Genomic DNA, 9,280 nt, shown 5'->3' on the forward strand with positions numbered 1-9,280 from the left:
CACCTACGAGGTTTATTTAGTACTTTCTTCTCCAAGAGTATTAAATTATTACAACTTTGGGATATTTAAACTGTTAATCGTTTATAATTACAGTTGATGCTTTCCATTTCAATTCAACCGGGCTATTCGGGTCATGTTCTTCGATTTCGATGTAACTCAAATATGTTGCTCTCTGGTCAAAATAATGAGACACGTATTTTTTTGTTCGCCCGAAAAACATTTTTTTCACGATTTATCGGCAGTTTTATTTTTCGCCTCAAAATCGATTTTTTTTAATTATATAAGATAAATGTTTTTTTTAATGCTCATAACGTCAATAGTCAAAAACGAACCGATTTTAATGATTCTGGGCTCAAAATGATCGTAGTTACTGTAGTTACTTACACGAGCGACTTCATGTAGAAACAATTGCAAGAAAGTAGTTGAACATTTTTTATTTTTCAAAAAACAAAAAGTGCGAAACTGGTTTTTTACTCAAAAACAACTCATTTTAGCTACTGGGAATTCAGCTCAATTGAAGTTTGAGGTGTCCTCTTGATTTGGAAAAAGTTAAAAAAAAAAAATACACTTTTTGAAATATTGAATTTCGAAAAAATTTCGATTTTTTTTTTTTGCAAAATAATAAATGTTCAACTACTTTTTTGCAATTGTTTCTACATGAAGTCGCTTGTGCAAGTAATTACGATCATTGTGAACCCAGAATCATTAAAATCGGTTCGTTTTTGACTATTGACGTTATGAGCATTAAAAAAAACATTTATCTTATATAATTAAAAAAAATCGATTTTGAGGCGAAAAACAAAATTGCCGATAAATCTTGAAAAAAATTTTTTCGGGCGAACAAAAAAATACGTGTCTCATTATTTTGACCAGAGAACAACATATTTGAGTTACATCGAAATCGAAGAACATGTCCCGAATAGTCCGGTTGAATTGAAATGGAGAGCATCAGTTGTAGAATTTTTCTTAATAAAAGGTGAATCAAAATTTAAAACATTTCTGTGAATGACCTGAATTTATTAAATTAAAAGTAAAAATACTAAGGTAATCTAAGTAGTTTCGTCCAAAGTCCACAGATTTATATTTCATATGATGGGTGAATTTTAAGACATGTTAAAATGTTGCAAAACACTCAAAAGAAATTATTTTATGCAGGTGGGTATAGGCCAGCATAGGAAAATAAAGTTGTATACTCACCAGAAATTTAAATTGAAATAATTAAATTAAATTTGAATAATAAATAATTTTTGAACAGATCCAACCCAGCAGTCGTAACACCTGCCGTACGCGCAATTGTCTTACTCTTGCGTTACATGATTGCCAAAGATGTTAATTAGGTCGAGCCGCATAGTTAAAACAGCATAAGCTCATACTGGGTTTTTCTGTATCCAATAAACATTATTATTAACCATTAGAGATGTTAATGGCCAATGTGCGCAGTAACTTATGAATGCCATTTTGTAACTTATATTGGTAGTTTAGATATAAAGGGTCTGATAGATGCTCTTAGATTTTACTACTTGGTATCTTACTCATTGCGACCGCTATAGTCGAGTGGTGTCGACGTGACTACCTACACGATTGGTCCGGGATTGAAGCCCACTTCGGACATAAAGCATAAAATTATAAGATACATTTTTTCTAACCGATTCAGAATTCATTATGGCAAGAAAAAATGTATCTTAAAAACCATCTACTGTTTAGAGGTATATTTATAGAACAACATTAAGCCACACACTACAAAAGTTTGGCCACTTGCCTAATAAAGATATATGAGTCAATACTGTAAGCAAAAATCCAAATCAGTTTTCTATGAGAACCTTTCAATTATTCCGAGAAGTGGATTCGTTGCCGCGTTGACTGCGGTTAATGTAATTGCAATTTTCTTCTTCTCGGACCTTGATCAAATGCAAATCATCATATGTGCTCATCGCAGACCTCGCATGAGGGATGATGCTTGTATCATGCAACGATCTGTTTTTTTTTTTGGTTTCGTAAATTTTCATTTATACGAAATCTTTGGCGACAATACTCGTATAAAATCAAAAGAGAAATGGGACCCTTTTTCTTTTGCTCCAAAATGCAAGAGAGCTTTGTTCGAATTTTTTCAATCAAATTTTATGCAACCTGATGCCCTCGTAAAAAGTAGATCTGTGATAATTTTTCCGCATTCCGCGTCTGCAGTCAGTCATTGAAAATTAACGACTGGTTTCCATTCACCAATTTGGTTTCAGAGAATACAATATCATTCGACGGAGTTTTGGTCCTGTGCTTTTTTTCTACCTTCGGCAAATCAGCAAGTAACTGCAACATTTGCGGATGACACTGTCGCATTTGCAATAACACTATCGAAAACGCAACGAATAAGCTACAAGAAGTTGTTAACCTTATTGCTACATGTGCTAAGAAATGGAAAATAAAGTTAAACAAAAGCAAGCCAGAACATACATATATTGTTTTCCCAAAAAATGCTACTTACTAGTCAATCTTTCTCGATGCGTCGATATTCCTATACGTCGACGAGGCCAAATATCTGGGCATAACACTTGATGCCAATTTGCGCTGGAAAGCTCAAGTAAAGAAAAAACGAAAAGAGCTTCACTTGAAATTAAATATTCTCTTTGTCAGGCGCTCAAGCATACTAATCCGTTTGGACTTACGCTATACAATTTTGACATGCGCTAGCCATCACTTCTATCCTGCGTCTGCAAAACAAAGCCCTGCGGAGCATAGTAAACGCGCCATGCTATATAAGAAATGGCAACCAACTGATCTTGGCATATCAACTGTGACTGAGTAACGAAGAAATTTTCCATAGCTCACAAACAGCGACTAAAAAATCAAGCCAACGATGCAACATCCAGCCTGCTTCGGCTGTAAATCAAGTATGTTTATTAATAAAAAAAAATAAAAAATAGTAATAATTAAAAAAAAAGAAAAAAAAGGGTACATAAGTTTCAGTTCATAATATATATGTAAATTCTTATGATTGTAAAAATAATAATAAAAAACGTATACGTATGATTTAATACTTAACGTATGACAGAGATGTTAATAATTCTACAGCATAAGCTGATACTCGGTCAATGTTTTTTTTTAGTTCACACAAATATATGGCAATGTAGTTTAAACAACTTTTAGAGAACACATTTAAACGATATACATACATACAAGTAACATACATAAATCCCGCATCCATAACTGATTTTCATGTCGATAGCCCAGTCACTCACAAATGACAGGTCAGAAGAAAAATTACTCCGAAAGTCAGTTGTGTACTTATATTTAAGATACCCTCGACTATGGATAAATAATGCGCAGAGCCCAAGGTCTGAATTCAGTCTTAGTTTTACGCACGAAATACGGAAGTTGTTAGAATGTAACTTACTAAGTATGTTATGTGCGCCAATATCTTAGGTAGGATTATCTCAAGAAAAGCTGAGTAAATTCCATCGGATTTACTACATTTGACTTTGTGGAACTTATGGCTTGCACAACATTGCAGTCATCAAATGATGAAAAACAAGCAAATTGGCAGCAATTTTTAATTCAGTTGGCTCTATTCTCCGGAACTCTTTCAAAGTAAGCTTTCAATTAAAAGTGTTCCTTTTAACACTCAGTGACCCTTTCTAATGTTTGTATGCATAATACATATAATATGTATATGTACACATGTATGCCAGTTTACGGTACAACGGTAGCAAGAAGTTATTTTAAGTTTAGCGGTGAATTTTACATACGGGTATGGATGAATAATAATAGCATCAAACGAAGAACATGTGCACACATACATCCATATATGTATTGTACACCAATACCCTCCAGGGCAAAATACTAGTTGTGAATTAGAATAATATCGGTTCACTTTTTAGCTCAGCCATTTCGTGTTCTTTTTTTCATGATAACAATTTAATAACAACATTTTTAACACGGCCATATCCTACCAAATGCCATACCAGTTCACACAAATTTCTAAAATAACCAGTTTTAGACCATTTAAAATATAAAAAACAAAAAACAAAAAAAAAAAAAACAACTTTTTCCATTCCAACGTTTTACTATAAAATATGCTGTTTCGTAGGTACTAAAAGTGTATACAGAATATGTTTTTTCCATTATATTCCATGCAGATTTTAATAAATGCTTGCCTTTATTTGATAGGCTTAGATTTATTTATACTAAAACTTTCTTATCTGAAATCAAATAATTTACAGACAAATTCGTCATTTTACTACTTGTATTATTCTAGTAAATGGCGAACTAATATGGTTTCTTCTATTAAATACCAGTATCTGAACTAGAATGTTCCCATACTAGTTTGGCGTTTCCCAGTAGGGTAGTTCTGCCTCACTAAATGCGTTTCGCTCGTTGCGACAAGGGAGTGCACTTAAAAAAGTTCGAACGTATACTTTAAAACAGTGTATGACGGTATTACTTCATCCCTTTTACCATAAACCGTTCTTATCAGACCTTTGTCATTTTATTTTTGGTGCTGAATGTCCTAAAATATATATTCTAGTATTACATGTAAAATTGTTGAGCATATTCTATATTTCATATAGATCCGTACATCTGATTTCGTATGACGTTTTATCATAAAGGGTAAATTTTGACCCCTATAAAAAACTAAGAAATAAACATAAAAAACATTGTATGACATTTCTCAGACCTCTTTAACATATTCAGAACGATTTTGTTTGTTTTTATCAATTATTTTTTTGTTGTTCGTAATTACATATAAAAACAGCTGAAATATATGTAGTGATGCAGGGATATTTTCAAATCTTTATTGCGACAAAGGTGTTAACCTACCATTATAGTTTCTCGTAAGGGGGCGTCCATAAATTACGTGAGATGTTTAAGGGGGGAGGGGGTCGAGTCAAATCTCATCTAATGTTACGTTGCAGAGAGGGGCGGGGGGGTCTCGGCAAATATCACGCAATTTTTTTTTTGATTGAAACAAAAAAAATTATACTATGTTGGTCCATTATCCAGATTGTACATGCTTAAGATTTAATCTTAAGCGTAATCGTAGTATGATTAAGATCATTCACTAATTCGTTCGAAAGAAAATAATTTCATTCATACTTCGACGTTATATGAACATTACTACTGTCAAACCACCATATTTGTTTTATACCAAATAGCTCAATTTAATCTGAATTTACGGTACAGTGCAAATGTGATAAAATTATGGAATACTGCGAAGCAAAAATTCCCGAAGAAAGAAGAGTTAATACATCACATTAAACATGAGATTGAACGGCTTCTCAGGGAATCCACTGAGAGAAAAGCTCGGTCTACTTAGCATTCCTTCAAAAGGTAGGTTAAATATATATTTTTTAAGAAACATTTTTTTTTTATATAAAGTTTATTGTTACAATTAATAGCATAAAAAAAACTGAAACAGTGAAATTCTTGATAAAATATGCTAAAATCATAACTACAAAATATTAGCGCGGTCATTTCCTTCACTGTTTTCACATAATTCAAAATCAGCTTCTTGTGATTAGCGATGATGAGGATGAAGCTATGTCGAACACTACACCATCTAACGTACGTCCCACTCCAGCACAAGATACTATGAAGAAACAGATTGCTAAGCTGCATATGGAGCTTGACCTAAGTGCTGCAGCGCACGTCGGAGTGATCTGCATATGATTCTTCACGACCGTTTTCTGCCACCTCCATACCCTATCACTCAGGTTGATGGACGTTTGACAATTTCGGACTTTAAAGAACATGACGGAAAGTCATTCGCTCCATTTCGAATACGCCTACCGATTCAACCGCTAAATGCCTTCATCAGCACGCCTTATGACCTCTATTGTCCAAGTATACGTGATAATTTAGAGAAAAGATGCTGCAGTACATGCGGTATTTACTTCGCATCTATCACAAGAGCTGCAGAGTACAGGCGAGCAGCTCATATTGCATCAGCTAAGCAATCGCGTATGTTCCACAAAGTGCGACCCTCACGGATTGTCACAAGACGAGCTAATGAGTTACTGTGCGCAAGCGTCAACGGCTTAGAGTGGCTAGATCAGAACGAAGTTGAAGGAGCAGATGATTTTACTGAAAATCATATGGTTATGTTGGTTCCAATAGTCTCTCTTGAAACCGCGCATCATTCTCCATGGACTGAATTAGAATATCTACTATTCTTTTTTAATCGCAGTAGTTACGATTTAAGTCTTCTATTGTTAAATTTTTATTACACTTATAACTCTCAGCAATATTGATTACTAGTCTTAACTAATTGTAAATAAAAGCACGAAGCAAATTTTTTTTTCTCTTTTTACAATAACAATCCAACGCGTTTACATAAGAACCCCACATTTTGAAAAATCTTACGTGAGATTGGGGGATGGGGGAGGGGGTTGAATAAAATCTCACGACATCTCACCAGGGGGGGAGGTTGATATAGAAAATCAAAAAAAACACCTCACGTAATTTATGGACGCCCCCTAAACGAACACATTTTTGTATAAGACGTAATTCGCATATACGAGTCCTACATATCTGTGAAATATCAGAAGAAACTGCAGTCCTTGAAATATAGTAGTTTAAGAAACTGGATCACTAAAATCCATCCAGCTACTTAGGAAACAACACACTTACCACGAAACTAGCAGCTTTGAAAGCCGCAACTAACAATAAACATGTAGACGCAATATAATCCTTCCCACGCGTCGCCAAGGGAGTCATTCCAGCAAGTGATACCGATAATTTAACACGAAGAAGTTGTACAGTAATAATAGATACTAAAGATATTGATTTGGAATTATTAAAAATTTTACAGAAATTTTATGGCAATAAAACACAATACCGTTCTTGGAGAGCTCAAGCTTGGACATTTATGGATTTCATAAATAATTGTATGCAGCACCCTCGGCGTTAGTAATAGTGTGCACGAAGATTATTGTTCTGAGAACTGATGTTCTGACAAACCACAACTCAAAATTAAATTTCTACTCGATAATTAATCGACTAGATTAAACGTATACAAATCAACGTCCGATATATATACAATTGGACGATATGAAGAAAATAGTTCAAGGATGACGTACGCGATCCGAATCCCACAGTGAGGTCAACAACGCATTAAATTTAGCCTTATATAAAGTCGCGATGTCTGGCAGCAGAATAGAATAAATGTATAATATCATAAAATATGCTAATAAAGAAGCTCTAGACTAGGACTAAACTTTTTGATCAAGTTCTCGAAACATTTCTGGAATTCCATTTTCGGTATAGTCGCCTTCGATTTTTCCATTACTTACTTTTGGCTATTAAAACGCATTCTCCGTCGTATTTTGACTCGATCAAACAGAAAAACCCAAAGAGATGATGTTCGTTTTGTTCTTGGTCAAAAATTCACGGATATTGATGGCACTGTGGGACGTTGCATGATCATGGTGTAAATCCGCGAGTTGTTTTACATAAACCCTTTGTTTTTTGGTGAATTGCTTCACGTAAGTATGTCATAACGCACATATAACATTGTATTACGGATTTCATTCGCAAAGGATCATGAAAAATATGACCAAACGTTTTGGAACCAGGTCATATTTTCTGATGAGTGTAAGTTCAGTATCTGTGGATCTGATGGCTGTGAAAAAGTTTGGAGAAAAGTTAACGTGGAATTGGATCCAAACAATATGACCGGCACTGTGAAGCATGGAGGGGGCTCTGTGATGGTTTGGGGATGTATGGCTGCGAACGGGGTTGGAAACTTGGAATTTATCGAAAATATTATGGACCGATATGGTTATTTAAATATTTTGAAAAACATTTTAAAAGAAAGCGCTACGAAATTGGGCCTTGGTGGAACGTTTATCTTCCAGCAGGATAATGACCCCAAGCACACATCCAACATTGTACGAGAGTGGCTGTTATACAATGTGCGAAAACAGCTGAAAACCCCGCCACAGTCCTCGGATACCTACCCAATCGAACATTTATAGGAACATTTAAAGCGGCAAATACGTAAACATCCGATTAGAAATAAGGAACAACTGAAAAACGTCCTTCAAGAGGAATGGAATAAAATACCACCAGCTGTAACTGAAAACTTGGTGAAATCAATGCCATCACGACTTAAAGCGATTGTAATGTCTAATGGTTATCCTACCACATACTAAGATTTGATTTTAATTGTTTTTGATTTCACAAAATAATAATATGATGAACTGTATACTTACTTTTGAGATATGAATATTTATAAAGTTTAATATAAAAAGCTATAATTTTGTTCCTTTTTCAAATTGTGTCATTATTTGGGTTAAATATGACTTTTGTATTTCATTCATGTAAATAAAACACAATTTTGTTATAACTTAGGTTGTTCGAAGGAATCGATTGGGGGGAAAATTGAAAACGTGTCCGGTGTATACTTACTTCTGTTACTAACTGTATAAACAGGGGTTAAACGACATTCATTCGGAGACTCGTAGGAATCCATCTGAAATCTATTGTGGATTCTGTTATCGACATAAATTCTTTCTTTGCCCCCCCATAAAACCTGCTATTCAGTAGTTTGCTTGATGATGGAGGCCATATTCGCTAACTGGCACTGCGAAGAATATTATGAGCTAGAGAACTTCTCTGCTACATATTACAGCGAAATTATCGCGTGGCATGACTCACAGGTTATGGCATTACCGGTTTATCACGAGGGCCTGCAAATCCTGGAAAAAAATTAAGGCTTCGAAATTCTTAACTTCATTTGGCTTGCATAATCCGTCGAAAGATGTGTTAAACGGGTAACGTATAACTAGTACTACTTCTACCGATGGCTTTATTAGAACCAGGTTGCAATCGTGAGCAGAAATTCCAATTCTTGGACACAAAACTAAGTTCTAATTATATGTGTTTGTAATTTGTATAGAAATAAACTTAATTAGCATAATAAACAAAACACAACCAAATAGATTCTAAAACTAAAATAATATTGTCCACCGGAAGTTGACGCACCACGTAAATTACCTTTAATCTACTAGAGAAATTTAAAAGGGAACTAAAATCCGTGAAAATTTCAGTAAAATTTAATTAGAGCGGGCTGTTATTTCTGGAATCCAACAAACTCATAGACATTTCAACATATAATATATCGAGAAAAGGTGTTTCTCTTTTTGAAAATTGCCGTTATATGTGTAGCAGGCGTGATTATTGACTGATTTCCTACAATATAGTTATTTATAGAGTTTTTGCCATATGTTTTAAAATTGTACGCAGACTTTCTGGATGTCATATTTACATGTTGCTGCAATTATAAATA

Source organism: Anastrepha ludens, chromosome 5, assembly GCF_028408465.1.
Source record: "Anastrepha ludens isolate Willacy chromosome 5, idAnaLude1.1, whole genome shotgun sequence".
NCBI classification, from domain to species: domain Eukaryota; kingdom Metazoa; phylum Arthropoda; class Insecta; order Diptera; family Tephritidae; genus Anastrepha; species Anastrepha ludens.